Source organism: Stegodyphus dumicola, chromosome 10 (genome assembly GCF_044657685.1).
Source record: "Stegodyphus dumicola isolate Sdum_Otavi_A_Nest chromosome 10, ASM4465768v1".
Lineage (NCBI taxonomy): Eukaryota > Metazoa > Arthropoda > Arachnida > Araneae > Eresidae > Stegodyphus > Stegodyphus dumicola.
In genome coordinates, this window is record NC_140777.1 from 132290792 (window position 1) to 132305829 (window position 15038).

A 15038-nucleotide genomic window follows, 5' to 3' on the forward strand; every position below is an offset into this window, starting at 1 on the left:
AGGAAGCTTGTGTTTCTTAGCTTCGAAAACCAAGTTTTTGTACCTTCCTTTAATCTGCCATCCCGAAACTATCTAGCTTGCCAGATTTCTCACTATCAGATGGTGATGTTTCCTTTTATTAAGATGGTTTACGAGGTCAGTGTTTTTAGAGAGTTTGAACTATTCAAATCTAAACACTTTTAAACATAACAGAAGAGGCCTTCTGCTAATCTAGTCAATAGGAAGCTTTCAAGCTGTGGCTGAAACATCATAGTCATAAGTCATTAACGTCATGTGATGTAAGATCTTAGTTTCCTGCCAGCTCTGATAGTTTCAATTATTCGGCTTGGCGTTCTCTCGCTGCCGACACTTCAATTTTGAATCTCCGGTACAATTAGTAAGGCAGCTTTTAGAGCTATTTAATCGGCTAATCGACTACCATTCAACTTTTGATTTAATTTGGACTGCTCTATTTTATTTGGCATCACCATGAATTGTGGAAATTGTATCACAAGAGAATGCTTTTATTTTTAAATTCTGTTCAAATAAAAAAGTTAACCTTTTCAGTACTTTATCATTGTTCTCAGACATAGCTATAATCCATCTCACGCCTGCTAGGCTTATTAGACTAAAATTGTATTACCAGATCAAGTTTAATCCCATAAAGCATTTGTTTGTAAATATTTCAAGTTTGCCCCCCAAGTTTCAAGGAGGCGAAACACCACTGAGCACTTAATTTTATTAACTACGTAACTCTTTAATTCGTAACCGGGGGGAAAAAACAATACCTTGAAACCATACGGAAAAGTTCCAGCAAGAACACAGAAACTGCAGCCAGATTCTGAAGCCTGTAGCTGTCAACAGCTTCTGTAAACAACTACGATTCAACAGCCTTCGTAAATAATTCGTAAAAATTTCATTTTCATTAGACCAAAAGTGCTATTAATCTCAAAACGGCATTTTGTGTCGAATCACTTTTCAAATTGTTGCCATTAAATATTATCGCCTTGTATTGCATTTAAAGAAACTAAATAATGAAGAATCTACATGATGGTATGTATGTTTCTCGCACTGTGAAACCACAACGGTTCAACGGTCATAAAACTTTGAATAATAGTCCTCTACCAGAATATGGGCACCTATAAGCCGGAATTTGGAATTTGTTTTATTGTCTAGTTCATAATTTGTAAAACTGTAACGAATTTTTGATTAAATAACTCAAAAAATTCAAACCAAGCAGTGGCAACACTGTAGGGAATAAAATATTTTTATCTCTGGCGCGCGAGACTGTCTTTTAAAGATATGTCTTGGCTTCTAAAGGTATGCTGTTTTTAAATATTTTTAGCATAATGTGGAGTTAGCCCAAATGCTCTCGAAACGTGCATGCATCTGTAAAAGAAAAAAAAATCTGAAGGCTTTCATATTTTTTTCAACTGAATTAAATACCTCTCGAATAGTAATCAAATATGTATCACTGAATATTATATAATTTTTACTGTCTAGTTTTTCTCGTAATGACGTATTGACATTTTAACAACAATAAAGTGATTCCTTTGATGTTTGTTAGAGTAAAATATTTTCATCGGAAAGGGGGGAATCATAAATTAAACAGGAAAGATACTGTTAAATGCATAACAGAAGCTTCAGCTTTTTTAGCTTCAGAATAAAAATGAAATTATGAAATGGAAAATGCTGAATTAGAAATATTTAATAGGATTGGACTAGATTATACAACCAGCGACCAAACAAACTGAAGGCTATCAAATAATTATATATGTTACACATTAAGAGTTTACTTATTTACATTGAAGCTAGCAATTAAAATTTACGAAATGTCATCTAATAAGCTAAGTTTCGGTTACACATTTAAAATAAAAATAAAAAGAATTTCTATTCAATTTAAATTCAGTCTGTGAATAGGTTCAAGACTAAACTCTTAAAAGACGTAAATTGTCTTGGAATAAGTTAATTTAAATGAGATTAACTTTATTTAGATGCTTAAGTAGGACGAAAGCAATTAAGCGCTCTACCTCCAGGTGTTAATTTAGTTTTCTGTTATTATTGTAAACAGACTACTCTGAATCTTAGCTCGACTGCAAGCTGTAGAACTTCCGTTTATTTTAGTTCCACGAGAAGCTTGAATGAGACCACGGAGGACGGAAAGAGTTTATATTCCTACCTGCATGAACGAGACTCTGTAAAGCTTTATTTTAAGTCTGAATTAACAGGTTATTTTGATGTTGCTCCGCCCGGTTCCAACTCAATACACTTTACAGCTATGCAAATTTAACTGCGATAGAAGGAGACGCAACACACACAGAGGAATACAGCAGTTAGCTTTGATAAAACGACGGCTTGCTGTGCAACTGCAATTTTGAAGCCTTGCTTTTAGTAATTAAGTTAACAGCGGGGATAATTAGAAGCTATCACAAAACCTTCGTGCCAGTAAGTAAACATTTAAACTTATTTTCTAGTTGAAAATATTAAGATAGAGTTAAAATTACCGATTTAATCCTTTCAGTCTTGATGACGTTAGACTTAGACTGGCCTTTGTCATTGCTAGGCCTGGAACATTTTATTTGTGATTAATGTTCTATTTCATAACTACAAAAGAACTGTGGTCATCAATCCATATATTTACTCAGTTCGATTCTATTTGACTTAAATTCTGTGACAATGATTGCTCAACTACGTAACTTAAGGTTAACTACAGAATAATCAGATTTTAGAATTATTTTGATTTGCATGATTATGACAAAGCAGGCTATAGATATCTGCCTATAGGAAGATATGCCTTTCTGGAAGGTTTTTTAAGGAACACTAGCCCAGATCTACGTTACATATAGGAAAAACCAAGAAAACGTCCATGTAGCCAGCCTTGAACACAAGTCGAATTACCATTCAGAGACTTTACTATTCAGCCGAACTTTACATTTAAAGCTAGAGGTTATAATTTTATTTAAAGAAGCTAAAGCATCACATTTTAAAAATAACGTGGTTTAAAGATCCAAGAAATATTAGAAGATAAAATATTTTGCGAGCTTATAGCTGATACTTTGTGCAGATTAATCCCACAAATACTGGCTGTTTAAATTAGCATGAGTTACATTTTCAGAAACACTGATGATAGCAGCTTTAATTCTTACTTTTGTTAGATTATTATCATTTACAATAAATGACTCTCAATACGAAAGCCCGGATATTTCCTATCAGCTTGAAATTCATCGATAAAGCCACCTATTCTATAACATTAACTTTTCAATCCGCAAACCATTAAAACTATTGGTGAAGGAAAGTGTTATTTTGCAGAAATGGTCTGTTAACTTCCAGCAATAATTTATCCGAAGAAGCATATCTATTAGCACATTAAAGGCGGGGGATCTTGACGAAAGTATGCTAGGTAACGCGGCGACCGCTTCGCCTCGTTTTTCGTCCTAGAGCGGGCGATATTTTGTGTAATCATAAAAAAATTTAGACTTAAAAAGTTTATTTATTTAAACTCTTAAAACTACAAGAAATATTAAAAAAGAACTAAACACTAATTACAAAAAATGTTTTAAAGTACGTATTTATGAGAAGAATCTAGTATTTTTTATGAGTGTGATAATGTTGAAAACACTCGCCACGGTGAAGAGGTGCATTGCAAAACTCGCATTTGAAGCAAGTCAACTTTCTTTTTTTTTATGCTTTTTTATTTTTTTTTATGTACGCAGTTTCGTTGGGCATATAGCTTTTTGCCTTTATTTTCTATCCGAATTAATTTGTGCTTTTTGATGTCTAGCGAAAGATGTCCAGGCGGATCAATTTTATATCGTGGAGTCCGTGGTGCCGAAATCGATGTACCAGGTTGTGGCTCTTCAATGTCCATCAAATCGTCTGTATATATATCTTTATTTTTACGTGAAACCATATTGAAGGATTTTTACTTACTGTAAGTAGAATTTGAATAACCGAACAGCTTCAAACAACAAAACATACTAATTACAAATATAAAGTGGCGCATGGATTGCGCAAGATACCGTCGAGATGCGCAAGCTACAATCGAGATAAATGCGTAAGCTACAGTTGCGCAAGCTATAGTCGAGATGCGCAAGCTACAGTTGCGCAAGCTGTAGTCGAGATGCGCAAGCTATATTCGAGATAAATCGTATTACTACGACTTTCGCCTTTAAGCTACAGTCGAGATAAATCGTAGTACTACGACTCCCCCCTTTAATGTGTTAGTAACAGATAAATACGGAGGATATCCATGATCTATATTAGTATCCAAATTTTATTTGATGCATTTTCTTACCTATTCTGTTTTCACTGAAAATTATTCGCACCTTGTTCTTAAATTACACGGACACAGATCTGAAAGCGTGGGCTCGCATCCAGTCGCTACTCAGCATTAGGTAAAATTAGAATTTTTATTATAAAATCCAAGATTATTTCTATAATTTCCATTCTCCATTAAATCTTCCAAATTCAATACTAGCGGCTGCATTTATACTTACACAACAATAATTTAAAGGGAATAGACTTACCACCATGGAAGTTAAATTACCCGGATCGATCCAGAACTGAAATGAAAAGAAATTCATTAGAAACTCCGGTGCATATTACGTTAATAAATCACACAATACATTAACAAGAGTAACTAAATTGCCAAGTCAGAATGAAATTATAATACCACCTTATATACGTAACCTAATAAGTTGCTTATTAATATATAATTGCAACAGTTATTTTCAGCATCTGTATGAATCGTCTTTTGTTACGGCTATTAATACCAGAAAAATCTGTGAGAATGATGGAAATTATTGGGTTAACATTTGAGATATTTCTATAAAACTGCGTGGCAACAACTTGTGACCGCGTGCGAATTATAAGAGGATTTACTCTTTTGGGAATGGACGTATTGATCCTAGATTCGAAGCAAATTGTTAGCTATAAAGGATTTTTCAAAATGTTTGCGGTATTATCGTCATTGAAGTGACAAAAATATTTGAAGTTTATAACCATTAAAACGGTAAATTAATTGAAGTGGTAGTAAGATAATGTATTTATAACAAAAGTGCGGAAGTATCACGCCAGTTGAGTTTTGGCATTTATTTGGTAGTTTTATCAAATAACCATAGTAAATTGATATTTATTCGTAATTTATGATTTTAAATCATCTATTCTAACACTGTTTAGAGAGGCTTATTAAAGCGCCCGTTTTATTCTTCACGGCTGAAAGCAAAGAATTTATTATACAATGATTTTGTAATTTTTCTTGCTGTGGTATGAAGCAAAAATTAAAATATTATCGTAAATTTTTCGCTTTGCTGAACACGAGACAAGCTCTCAATGAAAATACAATATATACAGAAATTAAAATAAAAAAGTATTATTTACTTAATGAGATAATCACGAAGTTTTATTTTCACGTTACTGGAAATAATGAGTTTTTAAGTTACTGAAGTTAATGAGTGATTATATTAAATTTTCTGTCGTCCAACGACGCAAAAATTCTCTTAAAGAAATACAAATAACTGGCTGCGGTGTGATGTAATGTAACATAATATACGAGTGTGTTGCAACTCACCTGGCCGATAATAATCGGTCTCATGGTTAACGCAGCACACCCAACACAGGATAAAACAAAAATACAGTTAAAAACATCAAATCAAAATTCCCAACATTGTTCTATTGCCATTTATAAAGTTAATCAAATCCCCTGCAAATCTAAACTTTTTTCCGCGGCAGTAGAGTTCCTTTATGTTACTATGTTTTCCCATAATATGTCGCAATAATATGCAGGCTTCAACGAAATTTCGAATGGTTGTCATGTATCGAAAAGTTTTTTAATCAACTTTGCACGGCGCGGTAAAAGCCGCTGAACACTGTTATTTCTGCTTAGGGTTCCACTTTTGGCGAACGGGCTCGCTGCATTGGCGTTTTCGCAGATTTCCTCATGTGTAACACAGATACGAGCTAGTTTCCCTTAAAACGTCCTCCACAGGGAAATCGCTTTCCGCGTAGCGCCTAATGGCGAAACATAAAATAAATAAATACATAAAACTTTGCTCGACGAATGGGCAAAGAACATCAGAGAGGGCTGGGGGGGACAGTAGTATCCCGATCAGAATTAATTAAATTTCATTACTGGGAGGCTTAAAACTTTTTTTAAAAACTTTAAAAAGAACGGTTTTATAAAGTCGATTTAAAATTCTTAAAAAAATGCCTGGATGGGTCGTCCTGCCTATTTTCATACCAGGCCCCTAATGTGCGCTTGCATTCGGCATTTTACTAACTGGTATATGCTTTTACTATTTGTAAGGAAAAAAAGTAAAATGTGTAGGTTTTATTATGCATTTTAAAATGAATATTTTATTAATAATTAATATCACTACTGCAATATTTTTTGTTCTCCTTATGAATGCATTATAAGTCTCCTTATGAATGCCCTACAAGGTAACACTAAGATAAAATTTAAAATCTAGTATGTTGGGGAAGAGGAATCTTATAGAGGATATAAAACTCCTTTTTCACCATACATTTTTGGGGGTATGGGGAAGGAGTCTGTACAGAGGAGATACAAGACTGCTTCTTCAGTATACTCGATTTTCAAAAGCACAAAATAAAGGGAAAAAAAATTTTGAGAGCTAAGTGATCGAAATGCAACAAACGCAGTTCTTTATTATTACTAATGACAATCCATTACCGTGAAATTATACAAATTGGATTCGTTAATATCATTAATATATTTTTTCTGTTTTATAATAACCATAATCTGAAAAGGTTTCAGATTTTTAATTATGTCCAAAGGGTCGTTTTTTAACGTTCTGTGTGCTACCTTTATTTATTAAATATCACGCTCTACGTACTCAAACCATAAAATTCAGTTGAACAGCAATATCGCAAAATAATTTTTAAATGAGCATATCTTTAGAATTTCCGATACACAGTCTCGCGCCGCTGGAGATCACTTCCCCCTCCCCGTACAGTGTTGCAATTGCTCATTTTGAAATCCTTTAGTTGTTTAATCAAAAATTCATTGAAGTGTTACAAAATATGAAATCGATAATAAAATAAATTTCAAATTCAAATTAGGGCTTCCACATGCCCATATTCTATGGAAAATTACGTTATTCAATTTTTGATGGCTCTAGGTACCGTCGTTTTATGACACAGCGAGAAACATACATATATTTATGCAGATTCTTCATTATTTAATTTCTTTAAATATAATGCAGGGCGATAATATTTGGTGGCAACAGTTTGAAAATTGAATCGACATTTATCGTGAACCAACGCAAAATGCCAAAACGAAGTTAATAGCTCTTCTGGGCTAACACCCTTTGGACTAATAAGGGCTCGGATAAAAGAACGTAACTTTTGGATTCCTTAAAAACATTTTATACACTGCAATAAAGAGACTGTCATAAATTTGAGCTTACTATACATCCATGAAATTTTTAATCTGATAAATTTTCATTTCCAAATAACCATTACAATTTTTAATACAGCAGAACATTGTTATCTGAGGTAACTGAATTCGGAGTCACATCAGATATTCAAAAATTCGATTCATAGAAAGTGGGTTTTAAATTATGACAAATTTTTCTCGATGACAAAATCGAGAAGATTTTCTGAAATTGTTTATTTGGAATTTTAAAAATTAAGTACACAAAATATTACTAATATTAGCATTTTAAGAAGCTACTTTTTTAACAACTAAAATTTGTTTCCTTCAATTCAAGTAATCCATATAAGATTAAATATTCATAATGAATCCTGGGAACATACATACATTTATGCAGATTCTTCATTATTTAATTTCTTTAAGTATGATACAGGGCGATAATATTTGGTGGCAACAGTTTGAAAAGTGAAACAACGCTTATCGTGAATCGACCAAAGCGAAATTAATAGTCCTTCTGGGCAAATTCCAATTCCCCCTTTGGACTAATTATTCGAAAAATAATGAAATGATAATAATACAGAAAGTCGTGAAATAATCTTAAAAATTAATAATTATTGTTGATTTAAATACCAATTATTTATTATCATTTTCGAATTACACAGAATTATATAGTGCAGGTTTCCCACCTTTCGATAACACTGGATTCTCCTCTAAATTTTCGTCTTATACCGCACTGATTATGAAGATTATGTTTTACTACAGCTGATGAAAGAGCTACTAAAATGTAAAACAATCGGATAAATAAGCACGTTTAGAATACTAGATGAGTATAATGCTATGCGTACAGGTATTATCTTGCACATACTTTTTGAGGTATATACTATATAAAACATGTATACTACAGATAAGGTCCCAAATTTGGAAATACGTTCTTTCATTTGTCAAATCAGCTAGCGTGTACTTTAAACAGGAGCTTTCAAATACAGTGACAGGTTATTAATATTAAAGAAGAAATGATAAGAGAAATTTTAGCGACAAGCGCAAGGAGGGAGACGTCGACCTTGGAGGTTACATATGCGAGGCAGGGGAGCCTCAGCCATAGCCTCCTGACGGATAAAACCCACCCAGGTCGATGGTTTCACTTACGATACCGATCAAGATTGATCAAGAACTGCTTGTCAACTGATGCTCAAAAACTAATATATTGCCACTGACAAAACGCTGGCCAACAAAATGGATCACGTGACGTCGCCGATCGAAAGAATCATCGAGCACAATAGCCTTTCACAAATCGGCATAAATCGCTTGATTTTTCCTAAGCGCAAAAAAAATCTGAAGCAAGGATTCAATAAGCTCACAATCATCTCTGTGTCGTCTGCGACAACAGAAACGCAGAAGAAGAATAAAAACTTTTCTCTAAACAAAAATAAGAGAACAAAAGCCGCTCGACGGACGTTAAAAGAGGTAAAGTATGTGTATTGGAAAAGACAAAACTAATTCTTAATCGATACCAGTGCCATCTATTGTCCGCGACCAGAGATAACAATAAAAATAGAACATTGTTTGAATATTCTGGAGTCTCCATTATTGTGAGCTTCCATCTGACAAAGCGTATTATTCACGGATCTTTTATTTTCCCGTTATATTGATATGCGTTACATCGATATGCTTTACGAACGGCGTGGCTCTAGTAATGTAAATTCCGGAGCAATATTAGGGCAAATAACAATAAGGATCTACTAGAATCATAAGATCAATGCAGTGAAGAAAGATGTTAGACTGAAGATACTGGATTATTTAAAAAGCCATTGATTATTGAGAACATCACGAGAAGCTGGCATAGATTTCTAACTTCAAATCCAACTGATATTCTTATTTAATTCAGTTATTAGTGTAGTTTAAAGGGAATTGTGGCTTAAGTCGACAGTCCCTTCTCACTCCTTATTTTCTTTGATGCCGTCTTAACATAAAGACATTATCCGAGGTACCGCAGGAAAGCGGGTTTATATTTTGGCAAGTTATAGTGTAGGCGAGGGCCCCAGGACTCTACAAAAGCCCAAGATTGTGTTAATTTTTAAATCCAAGTCTAATGTCAATGTGATCACTTTACAACTTCTGAAAACATTCACAGTTTATGTCTGAAGTGGGCGAGTGTCACGGCGTCAACGTTCCGTGCAATTTCAAATATACTGGCGCATCGAAATCTTCAAAATTGCTAACCAGCTGTTGTCCCATCCAATGTCAAGATGTTTTGCTGAACGCCGCCCAGCACGTATAGCGGTTAGTGACACTAACTGCTGTACCGATAGGCCGGGTTCAAATCCCGGAGAAGAAATCGATGTTTGTACGCGTATAGTATCCGTCAGCATGGAGGTACTCAAAATACACGGCGAGTCGAAAGTCTTTTCGAGAGGTTGGTGCTATGGGAAGAGAGGTGGGAGTGCATAGAGCGTCTATAAAAGATGCTGTGTGAATCTTTTGATGCGTATCAAGGCTTGCTCTGCTATGAAAATAAAATTTTGCGTTCAAATCGATGGCCGCGTCTGAAAGTTTTTCTTCTTTTGTGTCCTTCGCTTATCTACGCATCTGTTTTTTCTAATCCTTGAGCCATCTACACAAAATTATCACATACACACATATAGATATACGTTTCAGAAATATACCTACTATGTATATATTATATTTAGATATTTACGAATCGTAGCTCTGCTGAAAATTCTTCTGCTGTTCCTTGGGGAGTGGGGTACTAAGAATTTTCAGCAGTTTGTTTTTAATATATTATTTTTAATATGTTAATTATTTTTAATATGTTATTTTATTATTTTGTTTTTGTTTCAGTTTTCATGTAGATACTTCCTGCTAGAGCACTGACTCCTTTTTTGATTTAATTATAATCTCTTGATTATATATTATACATAGCAATTAGAATTAAAAACAATATTGAAAAATTTCTTAAAGATCTATCTAAGGGCGAGTGTATAGGGTAGTATGTAGGTGATCACATTGACATTAGACTTGGATTTAAAAATTAATACAAAAGAAGAAAAGTCTTGGGCTTTTGTAGAGTCCTGGGGCCCTCGCCTACACTATAACTTGCCAAAATATAAACCCGCTTTCCTGCGGTACCTCGGATAATGTCTTTATGTTAAGACGGCATCAAAGAAAATGGTCGCATGTTAATTTGAAGTAAAAAATTAAAGCCGGATAAGGAAATTTCTTCTACAGGGCAATTAAAATTATAAAAATGTATAAACTGGAGTAACAAATAAAAATATAAATAAAAACTATTAATCATCGTTTGGTTAATGTTTGAAACAAAACTTTTTAAGGGGTTATCATTTGAAACACTAAACCCGGACTTAATTAGTGCCGAACACAGGCATTGTTTTTCCCGACATTATGCGACTCAAAACGCTGTTAATTAACTATTCGCGAGTGCTGAAAAACATTCCTAATAGTCTTATAATGCCAAACAGCTATCCCGATGTGTTGTTCATCATTGTTAATTACAAACAAAAGAATTTATTATCAAACCAAATTGAATTGCAAAAAATACAAAAATATAACATATAGAAAGAAAAATCTAGAAAAACTGTTCGTAAAAGCATTCGAAAACATATTATTTTTTAATTATGAAAACGTTCGAACGAGTCTTGAATACAACGCTAACAAAAATAACTTCTACAAAATTAGTTATTTTTTAAAAAAGACAGTAACATTAAACTCATTATAATTACTCTGAAAGACCGAAATTGGAAAATGTCGACTTTCACCGAAGAATGTCAACATTCACCAAATACGTCGGTGAAAGATCGAATATTGCATTACATTCTTGTACATTCGGACCCTCACCGGTGTATATCGACAATCACACATATGCTCTGGAGTAGGTCGAAAAGAGAGGTCATAATAGTTTAAGTTGTTGCAATAAATAAGATTTGAATCACATAATTTAGTAGGTTTTTTATTACTATTATTTTATTTTCTCATTTAATGTTCAACATTCACCATTAGCACATGGTGAATGTCAACATTTACCGGTATAAGTCAGAAATAAGAGTATTTGGAAAATATTTCGGACATACACCAAGCCGACTACGTGAATGTTGACCTTCACCGGTGAAGGTCGACATTCTCCAAATTTCGGTGTTTCACCGTAACATATGTATTAAAATTCGAAAGAACTTAATTTAAATTAAATTCTGTTCAAGCCCCCTATTGTTTCAAACTTAGAATTCCAATGGGCACACATAATGTTATGCAGATTCTGCGTAATAAAATAGTTTTTCATTAGTGATAGTACAAAAACGGTGACCGTTTTTTTCCTACATCTTCTATCCCCCTTCATCTCAAGATGAATATCTTCCTATCTTCCTTGTTTCAGCTATTATACATAATTATGGAACATTAACTCCGAAAACATTTCGGAAGCCACAGCAATTTTTTTCCCTAGGCAAAGGAAGAAATAGTCATAAAAAAGAATAGAAGCTATCTTTTCCACCTGCATATCGATACAAATTAAAGTACATTAGAGTTCGATTCATCATAATCTTTTCAACAGCTTCCCTTTCCTAAACAGGTGGCGACGCCTTACCATTGTTCTTTGTTTTATAGAGGTGAGATAAGTCAAACCACAAAGTCAGCACCGAAATGACTTCTTCAATGTAGCTCAGTAATTAGATCATAGTTTCGACCAACTAAAAAGAAGGAGCACTGTACAAGAGAAAGTGAAATGGATTTATCAGTTACAATATCTTTCAAGCGAAAGGCACTGCGACTTTGTACGTTTTTCCATTTAAAACAATTTAAGTCTCATTTAATTTTAAACAGATAATTCCTTTTCTTAGGGAAAAACGTTATGTTTCAGTTTTCTTCAAACATTTTATCCCTGCGATCCACATCTATTTGCGAACTATCGGATACACATGCATACATGTATCGGATATATCACATATGGACGTAGACTTACGGCCGTCTACATGCATGTAGTCATTCTACGGGAGGGATGACATTATCCTGTTTGTTAAGGTAATGATTTTTAGTTACATAATTGAGCATATTCTTCTGACAAATTCAGTGTTTGTAAATGGCAGAAAATATTCTAATGCCTCGTCAATTATGTTTTCATGTTCTTCTTTTGCTGAAATCCAAAAGGAAGTAATAAACATTTTTTTAAAGGATCATCAACCCAAAATCATTTTGAGAATAAAACAGAAAATCATTTTCCATTTTATTCGAGAACTAAATCAAATTTTCTAAATATGTTGCTTTCCTAGCAGCATTTAATATCTCTTTACTGTTTTCTGTCATTGTTGATAACCTTTTCGCGTACCAATGATTAAGCTGTCTCACTCCCCCAGTTGGAAACTACTACTTTAGATGATGAAATTCTGTTAATTTCTTCTTTTTAAAAATTTGCAAATGGAACTTATTCCCAGTTAAAAAATATTTATATTGTTTGATGTACAGCATAACAGCTAATTCGTGACAATCAGAAGCGTGCATTAAAGGACCGGATAAAATGTTACCTGTTCAGAAATTTGTTGCCTATATTCGATTATCATTACAGAAAGAAAAAAAAATTACTATATTTATTTATAATTCTTCATTAATTCTTTATATTTCTTTTTGGAATATGGTTAATTTTCATCTAGACGATAGAGATAATTGTTAGCTTATAGATTGAGAAATATATACAAAAATAACTCTTAATTTATCAATAAAAAGCGCCCGTGATAACATCCCCTTCTTTTCCAGAAATTCTCCCAAAACTCCAATCCTGCAGTGTCCTAGTCAATAAACTCAAGGTGATGTCGATATATATTTACATCTTCCACGAAACAAAACCACATCAGAGGACTCCCCCAAGAGGGAAAGAATGGCACAACTGGCATCGGAAAATTTATCAATACCACGAAAATCCCCCTGTATAACAAAAACGCCGCACTAGCAAATCTCCCCCCCCCCTCTCCCACAAAAATAAAAGTTTACTTTTGTGACGGTCGATATGCAAATATGCGGTCTTCATTTCAGATTGGTTCTGTTAAGGCGAACAATTCGGCGTGAGATATATAGGCTGAAATTTCCATAATTAAACAAAGGACACAGAGGTTAATGCATAGACGACGTCTGGGAACGAAGAGTTCAGGTTCTGCATGTGCCCGGAAAGCAAAATATTAAAAAAAAAAAAAAAAAAAACTCGGGTCATTGTACAAATAGAAATTAATGATAACTTTCCTCAGTGTATGGAGGCAACGGCATTTGCAAATATCGTAGCAGGTGCATATTTTGATCTAGTTTGCACTTGCTGAATCAGAATAAATGTTGGCACATTCTGAGGAATCATTTCATTTTTCTCGATGGTAAAAAACTGCATGCATTAAATTATATTGCAACAGAGTATATTTACTATTGCTAAATATTAACAAGATTCGGCCGAAATTTCATTTTTAATCTTTTAGTCATAATTAAAATTAGATGAACATCTGAAATTAGCAACAATCATTTTGTTTACTATGAATAGACGTAGGATTATACCTACATTAACTAATAACTTTTCTGAAAATTGCAACACCTTCAGAAATACAGAACACTTCTGAAACCACGAGTTTGCACAATTTTCACTGTTCTGGTTCCTTCCTTTTCTAAAAACCAGTTGACACTTAAACTGAAAAATCCAAATGACATGTTTTGATTCCTGGTCAGTATTTTTAGATTGATTCAATAACGTTCGCCTGTTTCGAGTGAAATGATTAAACGTTTCTTTCATGCACATATGTGAAGTACAAAAGCACGACATTTACATTACATATTTCTGAATAACAAAGCTCAAAGCAAATGCTTTTTCGAAAGATCACAGTATGTTACCTTCTTCTACCGGTTGCTTTAAAACTTTGCAGATGCAAGCGCGTTCTTTCTGATCAAGATTACTAAGCTACAAGGTCTCTACTCTTGTATGACGTCACTGACTTGTTGTCTGCTCAAAAGCATTTTATTTCCTACTTCCTTTGTGTCTTCTTTTATCCCACTTCTATAAGTAAGTGACGTCAGCATTGGGAGGTTAACCTTGTTTCCAATCACGTATATCGAAAGAAGGCATTGAAGATACGCTTACAGAAAACACAAATTCCATTACAGCAATTCTTTTCGAGTCCATTCTATAGAAAAGAGGGCACATTTATTTAGCAAATTTCCTACCAAAAAATATTTTAGGAAACATTTCTACGTAGCATTTTCTGTAATTAATTATTAATTTGGTTAAATAAAATTTACATACAAGCCGAAATCGCTAAAGAAACAGAAAACTTGGAAGATGCTTAATCCGTAATATATATATATATACATACATATATATATATATATATATATTAAAAAAAAAACTTAGACCTCATGTACAAATCAGGTCTTCTGCGAGAGGGGCAGGGATTCTCATTGACATGTCTAGATTTATTTTAAATGTAGCGGATGTCACCCAAGCAGCAAGATTCTAAAAGAAAATGCGTTTTTTTGACAAATGGACAAGGTATCTATGTCAATAAAGCAAACTATTTTCAATATTAACAATTCAATAGGGGCATTCTGAGTTGTCATAACATGTTTGAAAAGCGGAAGATATAGTTAAGCATAAAGACGTTATTATCTAATTTATCAGAGTGGATCTAAATGTATT

General features: G+C 33.5%; 1 long non-coding RNA gene across 1 annotated transcript in view; it reads right to left on the reverse strand.

Annotated features, from left to right (window-relative positions):
• LOC146995107 (uncharacterized) overlaps positions 1–15038 on the reverse strand; it is a 709494-nt gene that overhangs the window by 481588 nt on the left and 212868 nt on the right. The window contains exon 2 of the long non-coding RNA XR_015043546.1: positions 4506–4541. This is a non-coding gene — a long non-coding RNA (uncharacterized LOC146995107). The remainder of the gene's footprint in view (positions 1–4505; positions 4542–15038) is intronic.